The 18511-nt window shown below is 39.0% G+C and overlaps 1 long non-coding RNA gene across 1 annotated transcript; it reads left to right on the top strand.

Moving 5' to 3' along the window:
* The first annotated feature begins 233 nt into the window (after positions 1 to 233).
* LOC115645231 lies at positions 234 to 11802 on the top strand. Its single transcript, XR_003998686.1, has 3 exons — positions 234 to 313; positions 7593 to 7598; positions 11792 to 11802. It is a non-coding gene; the product is annotated as an uncharacterized LOC115645231 (long non-coding RNA).
* The last annotated feature ends 6709 nt before the right edge of the window (positions 11803 to 18511 follow it).

The following is an 18511-nucleotide window of genomic DNA, read 5'->3' as shown; positions in this document are numbered from 1 at the left end:
TGCACAGTTAAATAGATCTAATGCTGCTAAATTTGACCTAAACTCATAGTGTAGACCAGGGCTAATACTTTTTTGAATCCAGTTATACTTATGGCCTTCACAACATCACCTGGCAATGAGTTCCACAGGATGGCTGTGCACTGTGTGAAGAACCTCCTTTCTTTTTGTTTTAAACCTGCTGTCAATTAACTTCATCAGGTGACCCCCTGGTTCCTGTGTTATATAAAGGGGTAAATAACACTTCCCTATTCACTTTCTCCACATCAGTCATGATTTTATAGATTTCTGTCATAATCCCCCTTAGTTGTTTCTTGTAATTCTTTGCAGTTAGTTTTGGACTTAACTACCTTGTGTAATTTGCCACCTCACTGTTTCCCCCTCTTTTACAGATCATTTATGAATATGTTGAATAGGCCAGATGCTGAGACTAGACAACTGAGGGTGGATCACTTGCGATTGTCCTGTTCTGTTCATTCCCTTTGAAACATCTGGGCTTGACCATTTTTGGAAGACAGGATACTAGGTAAATGGATCATCAATCTGATCAAATGTGCCCGTTCTTATGTGAACTGCACAGATCCCAGTAGAGATCCTTGGGGGACCCCAATATTGACCTTTGTCCATTGTCCTACTCTTTGTCTCCTATCTTTTAATCAGTGACTGATACATGAGAGGAACTTTCCTCTTATCCCTGTGACTCAGTTTGCTTAAGAGACTATGGTGAGGGACCTTTTCAAAGGCTTTCTGTAATTTGCAGTACACTATATCCACTGGATCACCTTTGTCCACATGTTCATGGACCCTGTCAAATAATTCTGAAACACTGGTGAGGCATGAGCTCCTCTTACAAAAGCTGTGTTGACTCTTCCAGAACAAATCATGTTCCCTGTGTGTCTGATATCTCTGCTGCTTACTATAGTTTCATCCAGTTTTCCTGGTACTGAAGTTAAGTTCACTGGCCTGTAATTGCCAGCATCCCCTCTGGATCCTTTTTTAAAAATTAACATTACATTAGCAATGCTTCAGTCATCTGTTACAGAGATTGATTTAAGTAATAAGTGCATACTACAGTTAGTATTTCTGAAATTTCAAATTTGAGTTCTTTCAGAACTCTGGGTGAATACCATCTGGTCTTGGTGGTGTATTACTGTTTAATTTAAATTCCAAAATTTCCCTGTCGACATTTCAGTCTGGAACAGTTCCTCAGATTTGTCACATAAAAAGAATGGTTCAGATGTAGGAATCTCCATCACATCCTCCGCAGTGAAAACCAATGCAAAGAATTTGTTTAGCTTCTCTGAAATAGCCTTATCTTCCTTGAGTGTTGCTTTAACACCTCTATTATCCAGTGCCCCCAATGATTATTTGTCAGACTTCCTGCTTTTGATGTGCTTAATTTGTTCTGCTGTTAGTTTTAGTGTCTTTAGTTAGTTGTCTGACTATACTTATACACTTGACTTGCCAGAGCTTATGATCCTTTCTATTTTCCTCAGTAGGATTTGACTTCCAATTTTTAAAGGATGCCTCTTTGCCTCTAACCACTTCTTTTACTCTTTTGTTTAACCTTGGTGGCTTTTGTCTGGTCAATTTACTGTTTTTGTTTTTAATCTAGGGCATATATTTAATTTGAGCCTCTATACAGTTTTTTTAAAAAAGTTTCCATGCAGCGTACAGGCATTTTAGTCTTATGACTGTTGCTTTTAATTTCCATTGAACTAGCTTCTTCGTTTTTGTATAGTTCCCCTATTTAAAGTTAAATGCTACTGTGGTAGGTTTCTTAGGTGTTTCCGCCCCAACCCCACCTGAGGATGTTAAATTTAATTACATTATGGTTGCTAATATTGAGCAGTTCAGCTATATTAACTTCTTGAACCAGATCTTGTGCTCTACTTAGGACTAAATCAAGAATTGTTTATCCCCTTGTGGGTACTAGGACTAGCTGCACCACAAAGTATGAATGGTGTCCAGATATTTTATCCTGCATTCAAAGCTGAGGTGACATGTACCAGTCAATATGAGGATTGTTGAAATCCCACATTATTAGTGAGTTTTCTGGTTTTTGTAGCCTCTCTGATATCCCTGAGCATTTCACAATCACCATAAACATCTTGATCAGATGGTCAGTAGATATTCCTACTGCTATACTCTTATTATTCAAGCATGGAATTTGATTTCATAGAGAGTTTAGGGTATAGTTTGATTTATTTAAGATTTTGACTTTATTTGAATCTGCATTCTTTCACATATAGTTCACTCACCCCACCAACATGACCTACTCTGTCATTCCTATATATTTTATACACTGGTATTACCATGTCCCACTGATTATCATCATTCCACCAAGTTTGTGTGATGCCTATCAGATACTCATAGATTTTAAGGCCAGAAATCACCATCCTGATCATATAGTTTGAAATCCTGCACATCGCAGGCCACAGAACCTCACCCACCCACTTCTGTAATAGACTCATAACCTTTGGCCGAATTACTGAAGTCCTCAGATCACAATTTAAATACTTTGTTACAGAGAATCCACCATTTACTCTAATTTAAACTAGCAAATGACTTGTGACCCATGCTGCAGAGGAAGGTGAAAAAACCCAGGGTCTCTGCCAGTATGACGTGGGGAAAAGTTCCTTTCTGTCCCCAAATATAGTGATCAATTGAACCCTGAGCATGTTGGCAAGAGCCACCATTCAGATATCTGGGATAGAATTCCCTGCAGAAAATCAGAGCCCTTTCCATTTAGTGCCTCATCTCTGGCCATTGGGGATTTTTGCTACTAGCAATTGCAGATGGACCACATGCCAATCTCATCAGTCTCATAGGCAATCTCATAATACTATTCCCTCCATAAACTTAATAAGCTCAGTCTTGAAACAAGTTAGGTCTGTTGCCCCCACTGCTGCTCTTGGAATGCTGTTCCAGAACTTCATTCCTCTGATGGTTAGAAATCTTCTAATTTCAAACCTAAACTTGTTGATGGCCAGTTTATAGTCAATTGATCTTGTGTCAACATTGGTGCTTAACTTATATAACTCCTCTTCCTCCCTGGTATTTATTTATCCTTCTGATGTATTTATACAGAGCAATCATAACTCCCCTCAGCCTTCTTTGGATTAGGTTAAACAAGCCAAGCATCTTGATTCTTCTCTCATAAGGTAGGTTCTACATTCCATTGATCATCCTAGTAGCCGTTTTGTGCAACTGTTCCTGTTTGAATCCATCTTTATTAAACAAAAGATTGGGGTGAAAGGTGTTCGTTGGTTGAATGTTTCAGGAAGCAGGTGGGAGAGCTACAAGAGGAGGTGGTTAGTTTTAGGAGCATCCATGCCCCCAAGGAGTTCCTTGAGAGTATTCATATGGAGACATCCAAGGCTAAGGAAGATATCCAGCTAGAAAGGACTGCTGTCATGCCATCGAGAGAGGAGGATTTGGCTCTGTCACAGGGAGAACACTGGCTGCTGGTTAATTCTGGCAGCAGGGAATGCTCCACGCGTACTCCCAATCCACCCACCATAGTGATGAAGAACCATTATGCTGCCCTGGCAATGAGCGATGAGGAATAACCACTAAAGATGAAGAAGGAGAAGTCATGACCCCTACAACTGGAGGATCACAGCCATCACTCCCAGGAGGAAACATAGGATAGTGGTGGTTTGTGATTCTTTTCTGAGGGGGATGGAGGCAACCATCCATCAGTCTGACATGGCATCCTGAGAGATGTGCTGCATGCCAAGGGCCAATATCGAAGATATTATGGAAGGATTGTCGAGGATCATCCATCTCTCTGACTACTACTCCATGCCACTCATCCATGCCACTCATAATGATACTGCAAGGTATGACCCTGAGCAGATCAGAGTAAGGTTAAAGGAGTTGGGACACAAGTGATGTTCTCTTTGATCCTTCCTGTCATGGATATGAGCCAGGTAGAGACAGATGCATCCTAGAAATGAATGCCTACCTCAGAGGACTGTGCCACCAGGAGATCTTCAGCTTCCTTGACCATGGGATGTTGTTCCAGGAAAAGGACTGCAAAGCAGAGATGGGGTTCACGAGGAACGGGAAGAGTATATTTGGATACAGACTGGGTAACCTAGTGAGGAGGTTTAAACTAGGTTGGAAGGGAAGAGGTGACAAAAGCCTTGGTAGGATGATACACATGACTGGAATATTGGTATAGAAGGTGTACAACTTGCTCAGGAAGGACAGGAAGGGGAAAATGTATACACTTGGACTGAGGTTGAGATGGAAATAGGAGAGAGATTTGTTGAAAGTTTCTGAGTAAGGATAAAAGGGGTAAAAAACAGTCCTAATACAGACCACTTAACCAGGAAGAAGAGCTGGATGAAGCTTTTTAAAAGGAATTAACACAATCATCCAAAGCACAGGACTTGGTGGTGATGGGGGACTTCAACTACCCAGACATCTGTTGGAAAACTAATACAGCAGGGCACAGATTATCCAACAAGTTCTTGAAATGTATTAGAGACTTCTTTTTTTTACTTCAGAAGGCGGAGAATGCTACTGGGGAAGAGCTTTCTGGATTTGATTTTGGCAAATAGGGAGGAACTGGTTGAGAATTTGAAAGTGGAAGTCATTTTAGGTGAAAGTAATCATGAAATGATGAGTTCATGATTCTAAGGAATGATAGGAGGGAAAATAGCACAATAAAGATAATGAATTTAAAGAAGGCAGACTTTAGGAAACTCAGAGAGTTGGTAGGTAAGATCCCATGGGAAGCAAGTCTAAAGGGAAAACGGTTCAAGAAAGTTGGCAGTTTTTCAAGGAGACATTATTAAGGTCACAAAAGCAAACTAATCCACTGTGTAGGAAAGATGGGAAGTATGGCGAGAGACCACCCCGGCTTAACCAGGAGATATTCAATAATCTAAAAATCAAAAGAGTCCTACAAAATGTGGAAACTAGGTCAAATTACGAAGGATGAATAAAAACAACACAAGTATGTAGGGACAAAATTAGAAAGGCCAAGTCACAAAGCAAGATAAAACTAGCTAGAGACATAAATAATAAGAAGAAAACTGTCTACAAATATGTTAGAAGCAAAAGGAAGACCATGGACAGGGTAGGTGTTACACAATGGGTGGGAGAGGGGGACAATAACATACAATGTGGAAATGGCAGAAGTGTTAAATTACCTTTTTGTTTCAGTTTTAACCAAAAAGAGGTTAGTAGAAATTGGACATATAGTGAATGCCAAGGAAAATTAGATAGAATCAGAGACCAAAATAGGGAAAGAACAAGATAAAAATTACTTAGACAAATGAGATATCTTCAAGTCACCATGGCCTAATGAAATACATCCAAGAATACTCAAGGAGATGACTGAGGAGATCTCTGAGCAATTAGTGATTATCTTCAAAAAGTCATGGAAGATAGGAAAGATTCCAGAGGACTCAAAAAGGACAAATTTAGTGCCAATCTATTAAAAGGGAAATAAGGACTACCTGGGAATTGCAGACCAGTCAGCTTAACTTCAGTATATGGAAAGATAATGGATCAAATAATTAAGCAATGAATTTGTGAACTCCTAGAAGATAAGAATGTGAAAAGCAACAGTCAGCATGGATTTATCAAGAGCAAATCATGTCAAACCAACCTAATAGCTTTCTTTGACAGGGTTACAAGCTTTTCTAGATAGGGGTGAAGGAGTAGATGTGGTATATTTTGATTTTAGTAAGCCTATTGATACTGTATCATATTACCTTCTCATAAACAAACTAGGGAAATACCACCTAGATGGACAGTGTAACATTGCTGAAAAAAAAGCAAACTTCATTCTGGGATGTGTTAGCAGGAGTGTTGTAAGCAAGATACAAAAAGTAATTTTTCCACTCTACTCTGTGCCGATTATGTCTCAACTGAAGTATTGTGTCCCTATTTCAGAAAAAATGTGGACAAACTGGAGACAGTCCAGAGAAAAGCAACAAAAATGACTGAAGGTCTAGAAAACATGACCTGTGTGGGAAGATTGAAAAAACTGGGTTTGTTTAGTCTGGAGAAGAGAAGACTGAAAGCCATTCACAGTCTTCGTTTAATCTTGAGCTGATGGTGTCAAATTTGCAGATGAACTGAAGCTTAGCAGTTTCTCTTTGAAGTCTGGTCCCGAAGTTTTTTTGCTGCAGGATGACTACCTTAAGATCTGCTATTGTGTGGCCAGTGAGGTTGAAGTGTTCTCCTACAGGTTTTTGTATATTGCCATTCCTAATATCTGACTAACTACAAAACCAGTTTCTCCTCTCTTGGTTTTCACACCTCAGCTGCTAGAAGAGGGCCTCATCCTCCCTGATTGAACTAACCTCGTTATCTCTAGCCTGCTTCTTGCTTGCTTATATATACCTGCCCCTGGAAATTTCCACCACATGTATCCAACGAAGTGGGTATTCACCCATGAAAGCTCATGCTCCAAAACGTCTGTTAGTCTATAAGGTGCCACAAGACTCTTTGCTGCTATTTCAGAGAATGCTACCAAGGAGGTCCTTAATTTGGCCTCTAGGACATCTCTCCTGCCTTTCCATATGTCATTGGTACCAACATGTACCACTGCCACCAGTTCCTCCCCAGCACTGCACATAAGTCTATCTAGATATCTCAAGAGATCTGTAATCTTCACTCCCAACAGGCAATTTGTCATGCAGTTTTCCCAGTCACCACAAACCCATGTTTCTAATAATTGAATCCCCCATTACTAATGCCCATGTCTTCCTAATAAGTGGGTTCCGCTCCCTCAGAGGGGTATCTTCAGTGTCAGAGGATACCAGGACATCATCTGGAAGGAGGATCCCAACTGTTAGATTGTTTTCTTCTGCTCCAGTGTAATGTTCTTCTTCCCCCTTAATTTTTGTTCTACTCAGCAGCACAGAGGCTGTTGTACTATGTCCCAAAAGTCTTGTTTGTGTACCTCTCTGCCTCTCTTAGCTCCTTCTGTTCGGCCACTTTGATCTCTAGAGGTTGTGATCAGTCTCTAAGGGCCATGGGCTGCTTACACCAACTGCACACATGCCACTTGGCCACCAGACAGGTAATCATACATGCTGCATTCAATGCAATAAACTGGATAGCCCCCACTCTGCTGCTGGACTTCTTCCTGTATTATTTATTCTCCTGAAGATGGAAGGGGGGAGGATAGGGGAGACGGGGATTGTTGTTATTGACCAGAGTTTAGAGAATGTTATATGTGCCTGGCTCTCATGCTCTCTCTCTAAATTCCCTCAGAACACTTCCCTGTTTGCTGCTGCTGTTCGCTAGCAGCTCTAGTTGCTTATGACATGATTTTCTAAATCCCAATGCTCCCTAAGTAGCCCTGCCCCCTCACCAAGCAATCCTAAAGGTATTAGAGATCAAAGAATGGCAGGCTAGTGCCTCAGTAGGAAGCTCTCAACTAGTAGTCCCCTAGGCTCAGCACACAGCTCCCTAAACTGACTATAAACTTCAATCAAGCAGGCATACAGCAAGCAGCAAGTGCACATCAAGAAACGAACAAACTCACCCAAAGGGTCACACAGTTGCTTCTCCTTCACCTAGAGAACTCCCTCACAAAACTCGTGTTTGCTGCTCTTGTTCACTAGCTCCAAGTGAATTTACGGTAAATGTTTTTGAAAGCTGTCAGAAGGACAGTCTTAGAGACTAACTCACTTTTCGTTCCATAGGACCCAGTACAGAAAAGTCAGTAGCAGTGCACGCAATCTCCACAATGGCCTGCCAGTATACATCAACACTGTTCCATAGTGACCATCTCTAAGTGTGCAAGAGTAGTTTCAGTTGTCACGTTCAATGAGTCCTTGTCCTCTTTGCTGAGAATGCCAACAAGGACATGTTCCTACCTTTTGTGACATGGAAATCTGTGCACTAGGAATTGAATTTAGGCACAGTGGACCATGAAATAACCATTATAATGTAATGATTGTTCACTACTGACCTGGTATATGTGTGAACTGAAGGTGAATATGCTCCAGATCACATTTTCAAGTCTTTGAGCCAAAAATCTCAAAGTTTCCTCCAAGTTTCTCACTTTCCTGAGAAGCCAACAGACAGCATCACTTTTTCTGTGATCCGCAAAGTAAAAGTTATTTAAAATTAAATGTGGTTTTCAGGAAAAAAACATATAAACTGAAAAGGAAGAGAAGACATTGCATTTCTTGTAATTCTATAACAATGTGTAACACCAACAGACTCCAGTTGTTGGTGGGCAGGATTGAACCCGGGACTTCTGGAGCTTAGTGCGTGAGTATCAATCGCATGAGCTAAAAGCCAACTGGCTGCTAGCTAAGGCTGTAGAGCAGACTCATTTAACTCTCTCTCGAAGTGGTCTCGGTGCCACAAGATGGGACAGAGCACCACACCGGAAGGTGTGTGGGTTACATATGCACTTAGCAGATATGGAATTCTTCAGGGCCTAGATCTCACTGAACATCACAGAGGATATGGCTACACTTCAGTGTAAGCCCAAGGTTAGCAGAGCTTGAGTCAGCAAACCCTGGGCCAGAGAACTCAGAGCTTCAGTGTTTACACTGATTGCCAACCCTAAGTTAATAATTTTCTAACCGGGTCCCAAACCTGGAAATCCAGCATCCACACTGCAGTATGCTCATCCAAGTCCAGCCAATCATATCCCAGACTTCCTAGTGCCACCCTGAAATGTGGCCACTCTAGCCTTTTGTTGTTGGTGCAGTGTGGGAAATCTTGACAGTTCACTCTGCACATTACAGGAAGTTTGAACAGCCTGCCAACATAACCTGCCAAGCTGTCATTGTGATCTGTGCACTCCCAGCAACCCGAGCCAGCAATAAGGAAGAGATGCCATTTGAAGAACTTCTGTTGCTTGCACTTTCATTCCTGGTTCAGGAAATGGGCAGAGCTCCTGAGAGAAGCTGGTACAGAATTTGGTGATGTTTTCTGACCCACTGAAGGCACCTGGCAGAGCTAATGACAGAACAGAAGGAAGAGCAGGAGAACACAGACATGGTAGATTCAAAATACTGAGGCTACCCAGGGAAGAAAAGTAGTGCTTGGGGGTGGTGGCAGCGATACCAGATCTAAGCTGATAATTAAGCTTAGAAGTGTCCAACCAAGTCCCCACATCTGTACCCTAAAGTTCAGAGTAGGGAAGGAACCTTGACAGCTGTAGCGGAATTGCAGCCTGTATATGTCCAGAGGCCTGCAATAGGACAAGACACAGAAGATTATTGTCTCAAACAGCTCAGTTCAGGAGCAGGGAAAAAAATTCTTGTGGAATTTCAAAGACATAAAATGTCACTATCTAAAACTGAACATCACTATAATGTCAGAGGGTGCTTCAGACCAGAGAAGCTCCCTAGTTACAGCTGGGTTAATCACAATGAATAAAATGAAGACACAATGGTAAGTTAAAAAATCACAGCTGCTTTTTTCCCCTGTTAGTTTCAGAAGAACTTGTAGTTTGGGGGAGTTCGCTGGTCTGGCTACCTAAAGCTTCTCTATCATTCCATATTTTGGAAGATGCAACCGTTCTTGTGGTGCCCAACTGGCAAAGAAGGGTGTTATTCTAAGCTACTGGGGTGGGAAAATATGGTGACTGCAGAGCACATGTACAAGTGGAGTGGGCTGGTTGGCTACCAAGGTGGCCATGGAAAATACAAACTTCCCCAAAATGTGACTACGTAACTGAAGTTCCTGTTGTGGGAAAAGTTTGCAGCTATCATCAGCTGGGACTAGATCAGAATTAATGAAGGAATCAGCAGGATGCAGCATTAGCATCCACATAGCTTAGCTTGTTATGACTCCATGCAAACACACAGAAATTCACTGCCATCCCCAACACCAGCTCATTTCTGTACTGAATTCAAACGCCCAGTCGTATTTGGGACAAACAATTTGGTCTACAAATGTAGAGACTACATTTAACTGAAATAGGCTAGAGTTGTAAATAGACTATATTTCCTCAATCTCCCATTCACCCCAGTTCACTTTTTTCAGACAGCTAAATACACTATTGTGTGGATACAGACTGGTAAGTAAGCTGTCTGATTGCTTCTCAAAAGTCTATATATTCAGAGAGTCTGTAGAATAAATAGGTTCTTGTATGCTATGTCTTAAACACTGATCATATTTGCCAGAAGCACAGCTAGAGAAACCCTATCCCTAGTCAAAACAGAGAGAGTATGGAAAATCAAAGTGCAGAATTTGATAGGGTCATTCTTTTTAAAATATTCAGAAAAATAGATGCACTGAAATATTTATATATAAATTCCTTTCTTGCCCAAAGAATTTTTAGAGAATTCTTAGATTTAGGGAAGAGCTTATGGTAAAGATTTAATTGGTTTCCTGTGTGCTACAGTAGTGCCAAAATATCTACCTAACTGTTCCCTTACATTAGTATCTGAGGATATCCACATAAATTGTTAGAAATCAATGAGAATATCTGACAGATGGAGGAATTAAGAAAATCATCCTCCCGAAACACAGTTGCTTTTATAGCCCCTTTCTCAGATTCAAATTAAATTTTTTTTCCTCATTAAAGTAACTTCATTCTTGTTTATGGGCTTGTAGTAATTATCTTGCCTAACAGTATGCTGATGGTTTTCCTAACTTTGAAAAACAATACCTGACTAAAATATATTTGTGCTGAAATACTAGAGTCACTGTGGGTAATCCAAAAAATGAATGAATCAACAAGACGCTATTCTGCAAAGTATTTACCAGGACAACAGGGAGCTCAAATATGACATCAAAAGTAAATAATGGGAAGGTGACCTAGGGTAAAAGTTTTGAACAATTTTATATATGAATATTGTAGAATGGTGGATCTTATCAGCCACACCCAGTTCCATTTATAGTGTCTTTCCTCAGCGCTGTTTATTCTCTAACAAAAACAAAAGGAAATATAGAACAATGATTGAAGCTATAGCTCTGTTTTTGGCTGAGTTTGTGGGGCACTCTGTCCTCCAATAACTAAAAGATCTGGACCTCCCCAGGTATAGAGTCCACAAAGCCTGCTTGCCCTCTTGCATATGTGCATATACATATATTTGAGAGAAAGAGAGTATATGGCCCTAAAGTTGTAGTTTCCAGCTCTAGGAACCTAACCGGGGGGTGAGAGGGAGAACATTTCTCCACGGTTTTTCTAGTCAATTAAACTTGAGTGAAACTTCTTTGATTTGTATACAATTAAAAAAACACACTGCAATAACTCATTAATGGGGCAGGCAGAAAATGGTTTTCTCCATTTGAACTTTTTGAGAGTTTGGAAAATTTTCTTAGCCCAAATTAGGATAGGAAGTCAATAACTTGAAAACTTTAATGAAGAGACAACCTGGGGGAAAATGAGTTTGGATTGATTAAAATGTTTCAATTCTGTTGAAGTGTTTTGTTTTAATTATAACTTTTATTTAAAAATAAATTAAAAATTAAGATATGGAAACAAAAAGTAATTCTTCACTGGAATTCAAAATGTTCCAATCAGCATATTCTGCTCATTCACAACACGTAGGTTCAGTATTTCAGGAGAATTTACATTAAATCAGCCAGCATAATGAGTGCATTATATCATCAGCAAACATGTTTAATTTCTAAATACTTCAACTGGTAATAGATTAAATGTGGCTTTGCATGTCTTCTCTTTGGAGCTGGTGCTTGACAGTGAATAATGCTTGTACATTACATTGTGCAATAATGTCAAATATTGAGAGTATTTTTATGCTTTTGAGGCAACTGCCCATGATATATCTTTTGATACTGATGTTCTAATATAGCTCATTCCTGTCAGATTCTTTTAATCCTATCTGCGTAGGCTGAAAAGTCATTTGAGGATTGAAAAAAAAAATCATCTTTATGCAGTCTCATGCTACAATTATTAAGGAGGATGAGGAATTTTAACAATATGCTGCTGCTGAAGCATTATGTGTTAGTCATTGTCTTTGATCAATGTTTTAAAGCTTCACTGCTGATAGAAAGGATGGAAAGCAATTATACAGCATTACTGTTGTGTTATTCAAAGTCCATCATGTTTTGCTTTTTTTTTATGCTGTAAAGTAGGATATGGTTTATAATTCTCTGACACAACTGATCACAATTTACACCATGGAAATTGGTTGCCTCTTTTCTTTCAATTAAAAACTGTCAACAAAAATGTCTTTGTCTCTCACTGTACTACATTAATTGTGTTTATAGCTTACACAAAATTGCTTTTTACTTTTAGGCATGTGCCTGAAAGACAATGAACAAACATTTGGTTATTTACATTCTGCACAGCCATTTATTTGTTTAAATATCTGGAGATCTTTGCTGTACTGGAGAGATCATTCACTAACTGGAATGATCTTTTGTAGTTTCTGAGGCCTGAAATCAAAACATATTTTGGTCTTTACAAAGACTCTGGCTATCAACTAGTGAGTGACAGACTTTAAAAGGTTTCACTCTGCTAAGCATACAAGTTCAAATGTATGTCTGAAGCTTATCTGAATTTATCTAAACTTTTTGTGTAAAGTTACTCTTATATCAAGAGATCACTAACACTGTGTAAGAGGAAACAAAGAAAGATGAATGAATTGTTCAGTTTCTGAAAGGTCAGCTTCAGATTTGCTGCTAATATTGGACAAACTTGATTTAATAAAATATTTTCCTTCCCAGGTTTCCTCTGAAGATCCATACCATAAATACACATTCAGCACTATCATTACAGCCTCTTGACTAGTGACTTTTGGTCCACATGCATATCCTTTTACACATGGAAGGAAGCATGTGATGGTATGTAAGATAATACTAATATTTATTCTTAGATTTTATAGCACAGTTGTATTCATTTAAGATTTTGACTTTATTTGAATCTGCATTCTTTTTCATATAGTTCTACTCCCCCAACAGTAGGGCCTACTTTATCATTCCTCTATATTTTGTATCGTGATAATATCATGATTCAATGAAAGTGTAATACTGTCTTTGTTCCTCTCAATGGGCAGAGGCTGGTTGAATGCCTCAGACTGTTCTCTGTTTTCCTGAGTTTGGGGATTTGGCTTTATCTTTTCCTTCTTTCTTATATTAGTTACTGTAATTTCTCATGTGTCTTAGGTCAGGTTTTATGGTTTGGTTTTATTTGAAGCTCATACTGCAGTTTTAGTCTGTTTCACACAAACCTGTCCTCAAAAACAACAAACCTCCATTATGGCTGCTGATGACAGGGAGTTGGCTCTGTCATGATAATAGTTCAGTGATGTTCATTATGGACCAGCATGCAAATGGCCTAAAACTCCTCAAAGAAGGTCACTCTACTAGGTCTTGTTCAACATGCACCACCCATACACCTTCTACTTGTTAGATTCAAGACTGTAGGCTAAAGTCCCTTCTCTTAAGATGTGTTTACATCTAAACGTCGCTAAATCTCAGCTTTGTTTTCTAAAGGCCTGTGCTTGAATCAGTGTCTTTTTCAGATCTGAGGCCTGGCCAAACCTTCCCAAAGAAGGGCAAGTCCCTGAATGTAAAGAGTTTCCTACTGCTGAAGACTGCCTAGTCAACTGTGATGCATTCATGGAGTCTCTCATTTGCTTAACAGAGAAGGAGGAACAAGCACTACTATTTACATTTATTTCACCAAGTGAAATCAGGAAACTACAAGGAGATACAGGGACAACAGATGGAGAGGGCATTATTGTCAGATGCCATCTACTGCTAAGGGTAATCAATTGTTTAACTGTAAGTATGTCTTAATAATTTCTGAGTTGCTGGTTTGTTTTATGTGTTTTTGTTTTGGGGCTGGATAATTATATATATAATTTTTGTTTATTTATCAAGTCCTTAAATATACTGGGGCTTGAATGTAAGAGCAAGGCATTTGCATGTTCTGCAAAAGACAGGAAACTGGGGAAGTGATTCAGACACAAATTGAAGTAACATAAAGGAAGAAAATCAGAGGATTTTTTTGATCCCTTGCTGGCTATTGCATTGAAGGTAAATCATCTAAAGAAAAATAAAAAGAGACATATAATGTAAAAAAAATCCCTATTAAGAGCTACATTTCAAGAAGTAAAGATTAATTTATTAAATTGATTTTGAAACAATGACAGAATCATTGGGACAAATATCCAGGGAAAGACAATTTTATATAATATCCATTGTCCGCAATGATTCTGTTAAGAACAGAGATCATAAGGAAACATAAGACAGAGGAAACAACAGGATTTGAATTCAAATAGTAGCAAAGGAAAGATATTATGGTGCATATCCATGCTTCAGTTGTATGATAGCATTTGTTTCCAAAGTGGAGCAGACATCAGTTAAATGTCACAAAATAGCAGTAATTAGTATATATTTGTCCACTTAAGAGCTGAGAGATGCAGCTGCAAAGTGAACATAGTACAGAGACAACGTCACATTGGATGGGTGCCCAGACCTCCATTGGCTCAGACTCTAGCTGGAAACTTGACCTGGTCACCTCTCTGTCTGGATGGAGGGGCAGCCAGTCCAAATTTGAGTGGTGTTGCAACCCCATGAGCCTGCTTGGCCCCCTCACCTTTGCACCCCCAACCCTCTGGAGAAGTGTAGCAGAGGTCACCAGAAACCTCAGTTCTAATTAAGATGGGAGGATTGGATCTGGGATTTTGGTGCTTCTTGGGGAAGCAGAGATGCAGACTCCTGACTCCTGGGAGGGATAGTGCTCTTTAGCCTGACTAAGTCTCTGGCTAAGAGCACAGGGCTGGGTGTGTGGGGATGGGGGACAATACAGGGCAAGGTGCAACGGGGGAGAGTTTGGAGGTGGGTAGGGGGAAATGTGGGGATAGGAGAAGAGTACTAGGCTAGATGTAGAGCAGCAGGCGGGGAGCATGTGTGAAGCTGAATGCAGGGGGATGGATGGAATCCACTTTAAATACAATGGAACAGACTTCTGACATTTAAATTAAAAAGGTTGTAGATTTTTTTTTAAACTACAGTCTGGGGAAAAGCTGACAGATGCAGAAGAACACATGGTTTGAGTGGAGACATCCATTAAGGATGACTTGTTTAAAGTGGGAGCTCTACATATCCTGTAAAGGGGATAAGAAAGAAGTTGGTAAAGTACAGACGGGATAATGAGGAACAATCAAACATAAGAGTCTCATTTAAATTTATCACAGAGGAAAGCAACTGAATATTCACAAAATGTACCAGTGCTCATATACAAACACTAGAACTCTAAATATTAAGATGGCTAAACTACAGTGCCTGGCCATAAATGAAGATATTGATATAATAGGCATGACAGAAACATAGCAGAATGAGGATAGTCAATTGAACATGAAAATACCGCATTCAAATGATCTCTTTCCTGCCACATTAGAAAATATAAAAGAATGATAGAGTAGGCCATACTGTTGGGGAGTGGCACTATATGTGAAAGAATGCAGATTCAAATTAAGTCAAAATTTTAAATGAATAAAACTGCTATAAAATCTCTATGAATAGATATTGTATGCTTGAGCAATAAGAGTATTTCAATAGGAATACACTATTGACCACCTTACCAGGATGCTGATGCTGATTGTGAAATGCCCAGGGAGATTAGAGAGGCTACAAAAACAGAAAACACAATAATAATAGGAGATATCAACTATCTTCATATTGACTGGGTACATGTCACCTCAAAATTAGATACAGAGATAACATATCTAGACACCATAAATTACTACTTCTTGAAGCAGTTAGTCCTGAAACCCACAGAGAAAGGAAATTCTTGATTTAATCATAGTGGAGTACAAAAATGAACATAGATTAAACTTTCTTAATAGTGTCCATAGTGTAATTAAATTTAACATCTTGGGGGGGGGGACACAAAAGAAATTCACCACCACCACCACCACATTTAACTTGAAAAAGGGGAACTACACAAAAATGAGGAAGCAGAAAATAAAAGGAACAGTCACAAGGGTGAAATATCTGCAAACTGCATGAAGACTATATAAAAAGCAGCATAACTGAACCACAAACTAAATGTATATCTCAAATAAAAAAAAGAGAACCGAAAAAAGTATGCCACCATAGGTAAACAGCAGAGTAAGAGGTAGAGAAAGGCAGTCCTTAACAAATGGAAATCAAATCCTAGTGAAGAAATAGAAAGGAGCATAAACTGGAAAGTAATGTGTAAATGTATAATAAGGCCAAGAAAGAATTGGAAGAGCAACTAGCTTAATACACAATAACTGTCAGTATATTTTTAAAGTACATCAGAAGTGGGAAACCTGTGGGGTCACTGGACAACAGTGCTAAAGGAGCACTCAAGGAAGACAAGACTGTTACAGTGAAACTAAATGAATTCGTTGCATAGGTCTTCACTGCAGAGGATGAGGGGGAGATTCCCACACCCAAGCCATTCTTTTTAGGTGATAAATCTGAGGAACTGTCCCAGACTGAGGTGGCAACAGAGGAGGTTTTGGAACAAACTGATGAGTTAAACATTAGTAAGTCCCCAGGACCAAATGATATTCACACAAGTGTTCTGAAGGAACTCAGGTATGAAACTGCATAACTACTAACCGGTCAGCTTCTGTATCAGATGATTAGACAGTAGATAATGTAATGCTGATTTTTTTTAAAGGCTCCACAGGGCCTCCTGACAATTATAGACCAGTGAACCTAACTTCAGTACCAAGCTGCTTGGTTAAAATTATAGTTAAGAACAGAATTATCAGAACCATAGATAAATACAATATGTCGAGGAAGAGTCGACATGGTTTTTGTAAAGAGAAATCATACATCACCAATCTATTAGAATTCTTTGAAGGTGACAACAAGCATATGGACAAATGTGATTTGATTGATATAGTATATTTGTACTTTCAGAAACCTTTAACAACCTGACCTATAGCTCTTAAGCAAATAAAGAAATCATGGGGTAAAAGGGAAAGCCCTTCTATGTATCAGTAACTGATTAAAAGACCAGAAATAAAGGGTAGGAAGAAATGGCCTGTTTTCACAATGGAAAAAGGTAAATGGAAAAAGGGTCCCCCAAGGATCTGTATTGGGACCTGTGCTGTTCAACATTTCATAAATCATCTGGAAAAGGGTGAGAACAGTGAGGTCACAAAATGTGAAGACGATGTAAAATTATTCAAGATAGTTAAATCTAAAGCTGACTGCAAAGAGTTGCAAAGGGATCTCACTAAATTGGGTGATTGTACAACAAAATGGTTGATGAAATTTAATGCTGATATGTGCAAAGTAATGCACATTGGAAAAATTGATCCCAAGTATACATGAAAAATGATGAGATCTAAATTAATGGCTGCCACTGAAGAAAGAGATATTTGAGTCATTGTAGATAGGGCTCCAAAAACATCCATTCAATGTGCAGCAGCAGTCAAAAACCATTAGGAAAAGGCAAAATAATAAAACAGGATATATCATGACAAAGCATAAATCCATAATATGTGAAAACCTTGAATACTGTGTGCAGTTCTGATCACCCCATCTCAAAAAAGTTATATTAGAATTGGAAAAGGTACAGAGGAGGCAATAGAAAAGATTTAGGGGTATGGCACAGCTTCGGTATGAAGAGAGATTAAAAAGACTTGGTCTGTTCAGTTTTTTAAGAAGAGACAACTGGCAAGCGGATGTGAGGTCGATAAAATTTTGAGATGTTTTGAAAGTCAAAAATATAACTGGGTTAAAAAAGAATTAGGTAAATTAATGGAGGATAGGTCTATCAATGGACATTAGCCAAAAAGATTAGCAACACAACCCTATGCTCCAAGTGTCCCTAAACCTTCAACTACCGGAAGCTGGGATTAGCTGACAGAGGATGGTTCCCTTAAAATTGCCCTATTCTTTTCACTGCCTGTGAAGCATTTGGCTATGGCCATAGTCAGAAGACAGGATACTGGGTTAGATGGATCACTGACCTGACCCAGTATGTCTGCTCTTATGTTATATGAGAGTGCAGGAGAGAGAACTTGGGGCCAGTTGAAGGGCAACGAAAAGAGAGCAATGGCCCCCTTCCTTATGAAAATTCTAGTTGCACTCACGTGTAGAGAGGAGATGCTAGAAATCTGTATTGGAGAAAGCTTAACAAAATGGAAAAAACAAAAGCTTTGCTTAAAAGTTTGGCAGAATTACACTGAAGACAAACATGAGATGGGCAAAGTTATGGAGGGTTTAACATAAAGGCTACACATGTTAAGAAAAACCAGGAATACAAGAGAAGGTTAACTAATCATTTTTAAATGGTTTCTAATTTAAGCAAAATGTATTTATGAAAGTTGTGATTATACTTTAAAAAAAATCTTCCTCATAGATTCAAAGTTTTAAAAGAATATTTCAGAAAAGTAAGTAGAACAAATAATTACTTTTTGAATAGCTTGGTTGGAATCCCATGCCATAAAAAGTGAACAGATTATTCATGGAATATGTAAGAGGTATGATCCATTCATTAATCTTTTATGCTTACATGGTTATTTCTGTGTAATAGTTGATTATTTTCCTGTATAGAAATTGCACCCAAGGTTACAATAAGAAATGTAAGGAAGAGGAGAATAGGGAAGGATAC

The sequence above is a fragment of the Gopherus evgoodei genome, chromosome 2, assembly GCF_007399415.2.
Source record: "Gopherus evgoodei ecotype Sinaloan lineage chromosome 2, rGopEvg1_v1.p, whole genome shotgun sequence".
Taxonomy (NCBI): Eukaryota; Metazoa; Chordata; order Testudines; family Testudinidae; genus Gopherus; species Gopherus evgoodei.
Note: the sequence above shows the minus strand (reverse complement) of the source record. Positions and strands in the feature narration are given on the sequence as shown.